The sequence below is a fragment of the Opisthorchis viverrini genome (genome assembly GCF_000715545.1).
Source record: "Opisthorchis viverrini unplaced genomic scaffold opera_v5_417, whole genome shotgun sequence".
Lineage (NCBI taxonomy): Eukaryota > Metazoa > Platyhelminthes > Trematoda > Opisthorchiida > Opisthorchiidae > Opisthorchis > Opisthorchis viverrini.
In genome coordinates, this window is record NW_008752073.1 from 205,339 (window position 1) to 218,705 (window position 13,367).

Below are 13,367 nucleotides of genomic sequence, written 5' to 3' on the forward strand. Positions count from 1 at the left end.
CAAGCGTGGTCATGTGCTTCGACTCTCTCTTCTGATTTCGCTCGCGCTTGCAGCGGTCATTCGCGAGTCTCATACACTAACTCTGGTATCCAAACACTTCAGACTATCTTCGGAATCTATCCTATGTGGGAAGTGATCAGGGGAAAACCCTGGACAACCATGATTGGATTATTATTTATTCGCCGATCCGGGCCAACGACGAACAATTTTAAAGAGAACAATTATTATTAAGTCTGTTCCACCTGACCTCTTTACTATGGTGTACCCAATCTAGCGTTATTGTTTTTATTTCTTCGCCACACACTCCTGGTAATCTAACTTATTGGGTAGCCAGATAACTACACCAGTTCCCTCCTCGTATTTTGCGATATTAACGTCTCTCTTTAGACTGCAGTATAAGCACCATCAGAATAGACCCCCGTAGAAGACCTACCTTACTCGTAAGGTTGCCGAGGGCTCTTTGATAGGCCACAACCGGTTTCGACCTTCTCGGGGCTCATCGCGGTCCCCGAATTTCCCTCAATCTTATGTTCTACTCGAACCCAAATTGCACGAAGCTTGATACAACACCCATTTCGACCTTCTCGGGGCTCATCGCGGTCCCCGAATTTCCCTCAATCTTATGTTCTACTCGAACCCAAATTGCACGAAGCTCGATTACAACACCCATCTGCAAACCAAGTGAAAATCTCTTGGAACCCAACTAAATCTCTCCTTTATAATGTACTTCTCAACGGAATGTGCTGCAACAGGCTGCCTCATGTTTCACTTGATACTACGCTCAAAATATCCCAATACACTGTATAGACGCAATATAAAGGAGGACATCAAATGACCTAATTCTTGAGGACCGCTGTTCTCATGTTTGGAATAAAGATCCATCGGTATCCGAGTCTGTCAAGGCTTCAAGAATTCACCCCTACCTGCATAGGGTATAGTGTCTGCCTTACGAAAAAGAACCTACAGTGACCATGGACCGGTAAGTAGACTTATGACTTTATGTTCTTCACTTAAGCTAGTTTACAGGAAGCATTGGATTTAGAATTCAGCTTTGTTAGCAGATATTTCACTTGCATTTTTACTCCATCAATCGGATTAAGATCAGCAAAGCATACAGTTGGGTTATTCGCGGTTGAGCGGTACAGTTAAAAGTTACTCGAATACTCCACATCTTGACCGGAAAACAGAGGGGAGTTAACAGTGGTGTTCTGATTATCATACGGAACGCTTTTTTTGAAACTCTCGCCATCCCAGAGGTAGTGAGAAAGATGGAAATGACGCAGATGCTTTAGACGAGTCGAGGCAAATCGCGGTTGCCCTAGGATCAGCTGACCAATTATTCTGAGGACCCTCAAACTGTCCGAGGCATTTGGTCAAATGCTATCGGCCTTACCGTACTACTTACAGGTGTTGAATGCTGTTGAAAAGCAGCTAAAAGTTTTATTTGGTCAAAGACTCGCTTGTTAAAATGACATTATTGGTAACCACTGAGTGGCTGAGACCGCCCACAGTCTTGCGCGCTTCCGAAAGCGAGTTCGATAAATTTGAATGCCATAAAATGGAAGAACCTGGTTATCGGAGTGGGTTTACCTGAGAAACTGGGGCAACCCTTTGGAGTTCAACATGTTGAAATGGTTCAGTATTTTTTGGAATATGCAAATTTTTTAAGCAGGGTTGGTGAAGTAAGAGTTTACACTCACTAATGGACAACCGAGTTTGGAGAGATGTAACTGACAATACACAGGACGATCTTGATTTTGAGATCCTTGAAAAACCAATTATGATCAAACAGTTTTGAAAACGTTTTACTTGACTTGACTTTAAACAAACTTCCCATACAGAATACCAACGGGTGACTTGTCCAAAGCCTCCACCTAGGGTTCGAACCCGGATGGTCTGCATACTAATCCATGATTTTCCGCAGTTACCGTCCGACTGAACCCCCAATATGTTGACGAAAACGTCTAAATTCACCTTAATTTTCGGCCACCTGAAAGCCTTCGAAATCCATTTTTCCGGGGTACTTTATTGCAGATTTTCGCAGGCCAACCAAGAGCCCCCAGAAAATGAGAAAGGTCAAATAAAGTTGTAAGGCTTCGCAAGTCTAAACAAATGGAATAGATCCTGCGCAGCTTGGCAGCGAATACGGTTATTTTCTCTTTCAAAGTATCCTCGTAAACTCAGTCTCGGCCTTCCATCGTAATTTGTTACTTTTTTGAAAATGGTGGGATAAAGTTCAGAGGTGCTGAAGGTTGTGTGCAACATTGATTGCCGATCAAGTGGCCGTTGATCTGTTTACCGAGCTTCGCAATTGACTTGCAAACGTTTCAACACCATACGGTGAGACATAATTAATGCGCAGTTGTATGGGTGCCTCCTGTTTGCCTGCGTGCGTTTATATGGCATTTGAAGGCCATTTGTTTTTATGTTTTATCGTGTTTGGACCGGACCCGCCTGTTTCTTTTTACGAGCTCCTGGTCCGATTGCTCGTGCAGTGCTTGTACAGTTGCTTGTATGCACAGGCGACCAGACGAAGAACTCGCCAAAATAAGCAGGTGGATCTGATTCAAACGGACGCATCACTTGGATCTGAGGAGGCGTTCAGGCAATGGACCAACGTTCCGGATTAACCAGTGGACGCATGAGCGCCAGTCAATACAGTGGTGGGAACAGGTCAGCGAAGCTGGCCAGTCATTTCAGAAAAAAATCAGACCACAACAAAACACAAATCGAAAAGGAAGTCGATCAAAACGGGGGAGAAACAGTGGTGGGAACAGGTCAGCGAAGCTGGACAGTCATTTCAGAAGAAAATCAGACCGCAACAAAACGCAAATCGAAAGGAAGTCGATCAGAACGGAGGAGGGAACTACTAAAAGCAGAAGGCATCGGAGTGACCAATCGACTCCAAGGAACGTAAACCACAACGCAACTAACGGACCAATAAATTCACCAAAAATTGCTGTCACCCAACTAGCCAATCACATTGGGAAATATCATATAGCGTCTAAATGTTATATAAGCGCACGTAGGCAAACAACAGGTACCCACCCAACTGCGCATGGTGATGTCAACTCGTCTGTTGATGAAACAATTGCAAGTCAATTGCCGAGCTCGCTGAACAAATCGACAGGCGACAAACTCAACCAAGTTACCACTATGTTCTGTATAACAATCAATGTTTACAAATGGATTTCTTGCTCTGCTTAGATTTCGTGGATTTTAATCTTCGTGACTGTAACAGTTGAGAAGTTGTGCTGCATTCAACCTTTCTGCTGCATGCTTGGTGAATCTGGACACGCATAATGTAACCTTTATAGTAACCTGCCTCACAGGCAGGCCGAAAAACATGGTCGCTTGAGCTTGACGTTAAACTGAGTTTGCTGGAACTGAGTGGAACACAAGATAAGCGGAACATGGTGTTTCCAATATCTCGTCAATTCACCCTTGGTGTACCGACATGACCCGTCGTGGTTTTTGCTTCAAATAATTCCAAACTTGACGACCTTGCTGTCAATTCTTAGACACAATGCCTTGCTCACTTTTGTGTTCTGGGCTTAGGCTTTATCCGTCTAATTCCAATTCCTCTTTGTCCTCAGAAAGTCCAATGTAGAGGCCTGTTGGCGTGAACAATTTCCTTGTTTGAATCGGCCCTGTTTTGCTTTCATTATTGAAATCCACCCAGTAAACTCCGTTTCATAGACGCCACGCGTTTTCATATTCTCCCCCGATTGCCAGTGAACTCACAATCGATATTTGTCTTCAGTTTGCACCGAACTAAACTTCTTTCACCAGTTACCTTCTGAAGTTGATCTCGATTAGGTTATGGTAGTCATTTCGAATGCCTGTTGTTGTTCGGACACAAACTTTTATGATGCTGACGGTTCTGACCTGATATGCGGAAACCTTGACAAATCAATCCTACAATGAATTTATTCCGATCCCTGTTCAAAAATTCGTACGAAACCCTAGAAATCCACCTGGCGTTTCAAAAATGCACAAATTAGAATGTCCTGAAGAGTGTACGAGTCGTATAGATGCACCCTTTTAATAGAATGCAAATCAGTCGCTTGCTGAATGACAAAGATCTTATGATACGTGGATGACATTCAAGCACATAGCCGGTATTTCCTTTAACTTATTTTTATTCGAACTCAAGATACCTCCACGGAATTACTAACAGAATAATCATCGGTTTGCAACAAACACGACGTCTCGACTGTTCATGTCTAGGCTGGGCACCTACAGGGGTGTTATAGCTGGGCGATATTTATTCATTATTCTTTCTAGCCAGCCTTTACACAGACTGACCTAACAGTGAGTGCACTATCGATGAGTCTGCCTCCCCACTGTAGTACCCAAGAATCATACCAAATTAGTCACGAAAAAACCGCCTCGTCTGAAGTACAAAACGTTTTCCAGTTCCAGACTCGTCAACACAGTTGCATATTGATGCATGGTGAATATATGGTAAGCAACAAAATGGGCACTCATATATTGCGCAAATGTACCCCGAATGTCATTTTTAGAAGCCCCGTTTTGTCGCCGGGTCTTGGTAGAGTTAGTTATTCATTTCACTGGTTATCTTATCTTAACGAAGAGATAGCCTGTCATTCTGAACAGTTGTGATGGCTATGAAAGTGTTTTGTTTTGTGGCAGATCCTCAATTCGGGCAGGTGTAAGAGGAAAAGACCAATAGAGGTGTTTGAGGCTTAGATCGCTAAACAAACATCGGTCCAGTGTCCGCTTGGTCATGTGCTGGACGAACACGGGAGCCATAGAAGCAACTAATAGTCAAAACGACTTTTCCAACCGCTCATTATCTGTGTAAACTTGGTGATAATGCTGCTCCCATTATTTATGATGAATGCCACAATCTACGATTGTTTTGAGTTTTGCGTGCGACGGGAATAATTAAGAACTAAGGACCTGTTCATAGTTTCTACATCTTGAGGTTCCCAATTTTTACCGTCCCTGATCCGCGCGGACAGACAGTTACAATCCTTCATTGTGAAAGCCTGAGTCGGGTTGCACATACAGTAACAAATTGTACAAAATATGATACCTTGGTGGTGTCCATTCATGAAAATGTGTTATATTTCGAGTATCTTACCTCCGACTACTTGAGGACCATAATATTTTCACTCTTGCGCATCATTCGCTAATCGCGTTGAAATTTCATCCAGGGGTTAACTAGCACTCTCACATTTTTGATGGGTTTTGGCTGAAGCATTACAAGCCAACAAAAACTAAACATAATACTTTATCTGATGGGCCACAGAGTTAGTGTCTTGCGGTCTGGACCGAGCTGAGCATACCCCAAAGTCATATGGCTCATATGTCATGGCGGTACAAAAGCCCATGAACAGCCACAAATAATCATTCCTTGCTTGTTCCTCGTGTGGTCTGGGTCGATGCGGCGTGATGCTGAACCCGAATGGTAAATCATCAACCACAGGAAGACCGAAGGCAACTACGTCCTACTCTGGATCGTGGTCCGGGAAGCTGGTATTGCAGTTAAATATATTGTTGGTTCACAGGACGAAATTAACATGACGAGACAGTTGTTCGAGCACCTCTCCGGTCGTAAATGTCGTTGCTTCGTGAAATTTGAGTCCAAACTGCGAAAATTCCAGCCATGAACGGGCACACTTTTTGCCCCGAGGCACAGTTAATTAGCGACGAAGCATAAACGGAATTACGATGTAGTTCTTGCACCGTTTATCTGTTTTGCGTTCATAGTATTCAAATGCGTACACGCACGTTCACACTACTAAGCGTGGTCGTCAGTATATTGATAATTATCTGCAATATTACCCAGTTCACGTATTTTCAGGCACACCGACTTCGATTGCTGGTCCTTAATGCGTTTGGGTCACCGTAAAGGTCACCTTGTAGTCGTTAGTTTTAACATGCAGCATTCTCACGATCTGCAATGGTCCGAGTAGCAAAGGTACGCTAACAATCGCCATCTGAATCATCAACACGCTGTTTTTGTTTCGTCGAGGTGTTGCACTTCTGTAGACCGAAGGCAGCGACTCCTAAAGCAGCTGTCATTTTTTGTTCCTTTCATGTATCGCAAAGGTTCACTCGGATAAAGAAGTTTTGTTTGCCTGGTCGAAACGAATGATGTACCATAGGATAATGAGTGAATCTGATGTTTATGGCACCGGCATTAGTAGCTTTAATCAGGTATACTGGTCATATTAGTGAACTGTCGTGTCTTCTTGGATGTTTGGGTGGCGTCCGAGGTTTTCCTGTGCCTTAAAGTGCATCCCTTCCTCAACGTGGTGCGACACTAAAAACCGGTGTGTTTCTTTCACACGGGCTTGGCGGAAGGGGTTCTGGTCATTTTAGTCTAGCGATTAATACTGGTCATATTAGTGAACTGTCGTGTCTTCTTGGATGTTTGGGTGGCGTCCGAGGTTTTCCTGTGCCTTAAAGTGCATCCCTTCCTCAACGTGGTGCGACACTAAAAACCGGTGTGTTTCTTTCACACGGGCTGGGCGGAAGGGGTTCTGGTCATTTTAGTTCTTCTAGCGATTACGAGCTCTCCCCTAATTTTTTCAGGTACGTCCGTGGAACCCAGCTTTCACGCAATCTATTGCTTCCAGGCTAGAAGAGGACGCTTCTAGCAGTGATTAACACAGCATGTGTTTGGAAATTTTGCCCTTGTCTCCACACACATTATCAGCAGAGTATGCATGAGCGCCGTGGCCTTCAAGTTACTGAGGTAGTGACTACGCTTCTGTTGGGCTTCACTTCAAGGGTGCCGCCTGTCAACGCCAAGTTAGTTACACACTCACCGCAATTAACAGTTGTAAGAAATTAAGTGCCGAAGATTGTAAGACAACGGTACTCTGCAGTCATTGTATACAATACTAGCCCTTTTTCGAAACAGACCGTTCCCGGTGTACCATGGCCTACGTAAGCCGCCCAGTGCCAGCGGCGAGTAGTTGGAGGTCGCCATATCTGATGGTCCGTCAGCCGTGTGTGTTCGGGCAGCTTGTTACTTCTGAGGCTTGTATGCACAAGTTCACTAATGGAGGCTTTCTGGTTGAACCACCAGTGCGTAAAAGACATCCTTGCGTGGTCGCCTGATACGTAGCAAACGTACCATGGAAGCAAGGGGACAAGGATTTTCTGAAGTTATGGTTTTATGATCATTTATATGGAAGGAAAACACAAAGAAACTTACCAACCCGTAACGCGTAAGCAACCTCCAAAAGTGACATGTAAACAAATGAAAATGCCAGGGATTGTTTTCTACATGCGTCCACAGTTGCTCTTCATCCTTCGGCTCGATCAAATGAATTGTAAACTTTCTTTTATTGTCACACAGAACTTTCTGGTTAAGGGATCACTCATCTCATTTTGCAGGGAAAAAGGACGGGCAAGCTTTTATGGCATGACAGCAGACACCAACGTTGATCCGTTTGCTATGAAGGGTGCACCGATAAATCGTTTGTTATAAAATAGATTCCGGGTGGTCACTGAGAGAAAACAGAGCACGTGGTAATACGGCTTCCCGTACTTACTGAACACAAATCGCCTGCTGAAAGACTTTCAAAGCGTCTACTTCAGGTCGCACGTTTACACATATTCAATTCGTGTCTGTTATTGGATACTGTTATGCGATGGTACTTGAGTTCAAGTACCATCGATGAGCGCAGACCAAAAACCATTAAAGTAGAGGTAATAAACGCTAACTTTGTGTTACTCAGATTAGCCACCTTTTCCTTAGCAACATCACACACAAAAGTGACCGTCAGTGGATTACTGAAATAATATTGTTTAATACCAAGATGAAGGACAACGTTTATCAAAATCATCATCACATCACCCACGGATTGGTCTCTGCTACGTTCAAAATGGTAAGTCGCAAATATCCATTCAGCCATTCTCTCATTTTTAATGTTACGGCCCTTAGGATTTTAGCCAATGCGAATAAGGATGGGGCGCAATCATGGACAGCCAAGACCGCAACCTGCATGTGGCTCAAATACGCGCCCTCAGTGTCTTAGTTCATCGGGGAGCCAAATTTTGTGATGTACCGTTGGATCCAGCCAATATGATACCCAACAACTATCGGAATACTTCTTTGAAGTGACATCAAGCCATTCGAATCCATAGAGAAATTCTAGCATCTCAGAATTTGCCGGCCGTTTTTACGTCCAATAGGAGACGTGATGTAATGCACAAAAGGACACTTAGTTATATTAACATTCATAGTCCGCATGTACTTTGTAGCTACCCCGTTACCCACATACTTGACTGTTCAGCTCACAGTCGCTCACTGGATCACGAGACTTGTCTTTTTTCATANTTTTTCATGCCTACACCACGTCACATTAGGGTGACTCATCAATTGTCTGCACCGCACCAACCACTCACGTGCTGACGCGCCCACGTACGCGCAAACGGACCTACATCCGGGGAAACCGAACAAAGTCAGCACACACAGACTCGCGCGCGTGCAGGGAGCAGGAAGTCAACCACTCTCCACACGTCCACGGACAATTATGGAACACGCGTAGTAGCCATACTGTAGAGAAAACGCGTTCCCGCCGTCCGGACTTTCACCAGGGTACTCTCACAGACGATGAGTTCCTTTTCTGACTTGCCCCTATTTCGCATTGTATTTATTTTTGTACGTGTGGCATCTCACCATTGTCAACTATACTAAAAACAATTATTAGAGAATATACCTTCTAAATTTTATTATAGCCATCACCAGCGGTGCACTAATAACTTCAGCACGCGGGAGCGTACATGAAGCGTCAGTACATAGAGCGGTGCACTAATGGAAACAGAGAATGAAGATGCGGTCAGCCCAGCTTCTACTCAGCTGCAACTTCCCTCGATGCGCACGGATCAAGGTTTTGTTTGCCACCAAAAATGACCCTTATCAACATCATCATCATCAGCATGACATCAGTGTTCAACACCGATGCTTGACTACCCTGATAACACTAACTACCAACATCCGTAATCGTTCAGCCTTAGCCCCCTTCCGGCACCTAACTGCCATGCCACCCGAAGGTTGCCCAAGCCTAGACAGGAGGAGGCGAGAGGCAGAGTTCGGGTTCGAACCACAAACCTTCTGGTCAGTAAATTCGCGCTCTAACCACTTGGTCAATCTCCCCCCCCCCAAATGGCCAAGGAACAATTATATCAGAGCCTGGTTACAACAAAGGTCGAACTGTGGTTACCATTACTGCGAGCACCTTTTATGAAGATGGGATATATTATTGGCACACAGTAGTTGTTTGGGGCCTTCATTTCCCTCAAAATGAAAAAATGGACTAGAGAGACACTAGTCGAGGAAGTCACCGCCGCCCTTGAACGGGATGGTGAAATATGGGAACTGGAAGCCCTATGAATCTTGAGTGAGGATGTGCATTTGAACACGTCTGAAGCTGAAGGGGGAGTGCTGGATTCACAGCTCATCACTATCAGAGGCCGACACCCTGAACCAGAAGTAGGCTCCCAAGAAACTCTCGAACGAATCATGTGGAACAATCTGCGGTAATTTCGGACACCCCATGCTTCTGTTATTTCTTTGGACTTCCGGATTCCCCAGGCTTTTTGGTATGCACGGACATTCAGTTCTACCTGGGGTCGGATATTCAATGGACTTGCGCTGTGGATGTGGTCAGAAAGACTGTGCAGCTGGAATGTCGGCAAAGCCATGCGATTGTCAAGCGCCCGGCGGTTGGATGAGGCCAAGCGAATTTCACCGCCTGAAAAGGTCTCGGAATCATATACACCTTTAGATATCGTACTTCAGTCAATGGCGGACCGACCAAAGTTGGAGAAGTAGGCTGTGACGAATTTGTTCACCTCCTAGGGTCGTGCGGTCTTCAGGGGCTAGGCAGTTTGAATGGGCTATAAAAGCACAACGAAGTACATCAATTGGCGATTTCATGATTGGAGTCCACGCAAGTACTCCAGAAAGTGTAGCAGCTAATGATCTACCCACCCGCCCTCGGTAACACATGTCAACATGGTTTACCAGTGTGGTTTACCCCAAAATCAAAAGAACGACAATGTATCAGCGAGTGACACTGCAGATGAACACCTCTCCGGTGAGCAACAAGAAAACCAGCATGCATGCCCTATTTAACTAAGCGAAGCTATATTGCAATACAGACGAATACAGATGAAGAGGACGAACTTAAATATCCCTTTTCCCATGCGTAAACGAACGTAACACAGCTTCAGAATACAGGACCCATGTCTGTTATTTTCGTACGCGTAGATTAGACTGCCACATTTTTGTACGTGTCTTCGGAAGGAATTCCATACGTGCTATCCACAAATCTACAGGACATTTCAGTACAAAGATAGGAAACGACTTTGGCATGCAAATGGGGGGCAGCCTTTGAAAGAAGCTAAAATATTCCTTCCCGTCAGGTCTCAAAAGTGTCAAAGCGCACGACGTTTTATCAGCCAACTATGCTAGGTCAAAGGACCCAAAATATACGAGGCTTCAACCCATTTCCATCAAGCTGATAAATTTTCCTCGTATTTGGCTGGATGCCAATAGCTGGTTGTCTGTTGGCTTTGAAATGTCCGTAAACGTATTGTAAACTATGCATTATTATCAGCCATTATTAATGTACTTTTGACTTGCTTCTACAATTCGCATTTCACTTTCAATGAGCAAATTTATCAGCAGCGCCGGGTTCTCGCTTATGTACCGTTTTGGTACATCGCTTTATGAGTAAACATCTGACTCAAACCTGGGCTTGTTGAGCACTATGATTTAAAATTGATTATCGTTACTTTGACGGCATTTTATTACTCTCCGACAAAACTTGGTATAACAAACAAAACTGACTTTGCTTACTTGACTCTGATACGCACTAGACGGTGTACATGCTTAAAAAGTTGAAGTATCCGGGATTTTCAGAGCATTTGCGGGTCATTCCACTTGTAACATACTGGTCGGTGGGAAAAAGCATAAAAAACAAGCTTTAGACGGTGTACATGCTTAAAAAGTTGAAGTTTCCGGGGATTTTCAGAGCATTTGAGGGTCATTCTACTTGTAACATACTGGTCGGTGGGGAAAATCATAAAAAGCAAGCTTCTTCCATTACCTTTTTGTGCTAAAGAGGCAATCGTTTGGTAAATCTAAATTCAAAAGTAATCCTGAAATTCCCATGTTTTTTATGCAACAGAAACGAAAATCAAAATATTGGTCAGTGTGACACAATCTGTGGGTGGTACACGCTTGTTGACCCCCTCTATGTCCGGACATGGGGATAAAAGTCTTATCGATATTCCTGTTTATCTTGCTGGCACGCAACTCAGGTTCAAAGAATGGGAGCCCTTTCGGAACTGGGGATGTAATCCCGAGTGCACAGTTCAAAATATAAAACCTGCAATCAGCTATCATCGAAACATCGTGAACGCTCTAAACGCTTTGAGTGTGCGCTAGGTTCGTTAAAAATTCACTTAGAAACCTGGCTGGTTTGTTTCAATATCCATTCGTCCTGTGATCAGATTGAATGTCTTGGAATTCGCACAGCTTGTTAATATTATTCCTAGTGTCATCACCTACCTTCCCGAAAGTGAGTTTATCAAAATGCAAAATATATGACCACGAAGTTTGCAACATCCTGGTTAATGGATAGTCTTCTCGTAACGTTGACAACGATCGAATTCACCATTGAACTCGTATATCAGAAACCATGTGCCTATAGATAGACCAGGGCATGCAGGCCGATAAAGAAACTAATTCCACCGCACCTACGCCACCCACTTCTCGTCAAATCAATTTTTAAAACGTATAATGGAGTTAGGATGACCACCAAAGGTGGAAGCTTCTTTCAGGCAATAATCACTTGCTGATAAAACATTTGTTCCCACATTATCGTCAGCTGATGCTTTGGCGAAGTTGCATTGTTACTATTTGAACGATAAGTCTTCTGGGAGGGGCGAAGGGACGAGTTGGATTCTGTCCTATATAGCTCCTAACGATTTCAAGGGTACCCAGAATTGTCGCGTCATTTGGCTATCCTCCAAGGGACAGAGTTCAATGGTCGGCGGCCAGTCCATATCACTGTGCGGAATCGTGTCCTGCCGAAGTTCATTTGGTCTTTATTCGTCGCAGTGGAGGGGGCATTGGGTGCTGGTCGTAATATCAGCCGTCACATGAATTGCATTTACACATAAACACATTCATTATCATTATACAGCTACTAAAGACTGTATCTCAGAAGTTATTTATCCCCAAAACATAACTACCAGAGCTTGTGAAGGCAAATAAACCTTAGATCTGATTTAAAGTACTTGAGATTAAATGACCAGAGAAGAATGTTCCAGCGAACAATTGAAAACCCAAAGGAACGCTTCTATGGGAGGTAAAACAAACTGAATGGGAATGTGCGTAAACGTTATAGTGAAAATCATACAACAACGATGGAAATCACGAGTTCAACATACTTCCTTGCTTCTGCGTACCAAACAGCAACTTATAAACGTCCCTATCGCGTATTACCTGCTCACCGCCAACAACACTATACATCATGGGTTTATGACACGCCGGTAAGATAACACACGGCAGGTTGATCTCTATAACCATATTTCATCTGCGTACGATGACGGACTCTACATTATTCTTATCCATTTTGATATCCGCAAGGTGTCTGACCAAGTCCCCCACGGAATACTCGTCAACAAATCACGATCTACACGGATCAGTGGCCGGATACTGCATTGGCTTAATTCCTATCTCACTGGGAGAACCCAGGTTACTGAAATCGGGGTTTTGTCCTCATCACCACTTCCCATCACAGGCAGAGTTATTCGGAGCGGCGTGCTCAGCAACTGCCGTTATTGCTATGCACCACTTTGCAAAGTCTACATCCATTTGGAGGTCACTGGCATGAGAACTCCAGGATTTCAAGTCGTGCGCAAAATGTATTGCCAATTACCATCCCGTCAACGTTTATCTTCAACCGCTTTCTTAGTTAGGTTACTACCTCATCAATGTTTACCTTTAACCACTCACATAACTTGTTTAACGCATGCACACCCACAGTTTTACTCCTGTTTTGATTATGTCATGAATATCCGTCACACGAGTAACTGAGATTATTGGAATCTTATCCTAGGACAAACAACGCTAGCTCATTCTCACAACGTAAACGTATATATATGCGGAACAACAACAGCGGGATGCCGACGCTCGTCACTTCACACAGCGCCTTGACCAGAGTCAATTCAAACCTACGCACGACTCACTGTGCGAGAAAAGTCTGGGCTCGATATAGCTTGGATTAAACGACAAGAAGCAGGCCAGATTTCAGCACGCCCAGCCAAGACCCGCATTAAATTCAACCGCGTCCTACAAACCTCAGCTT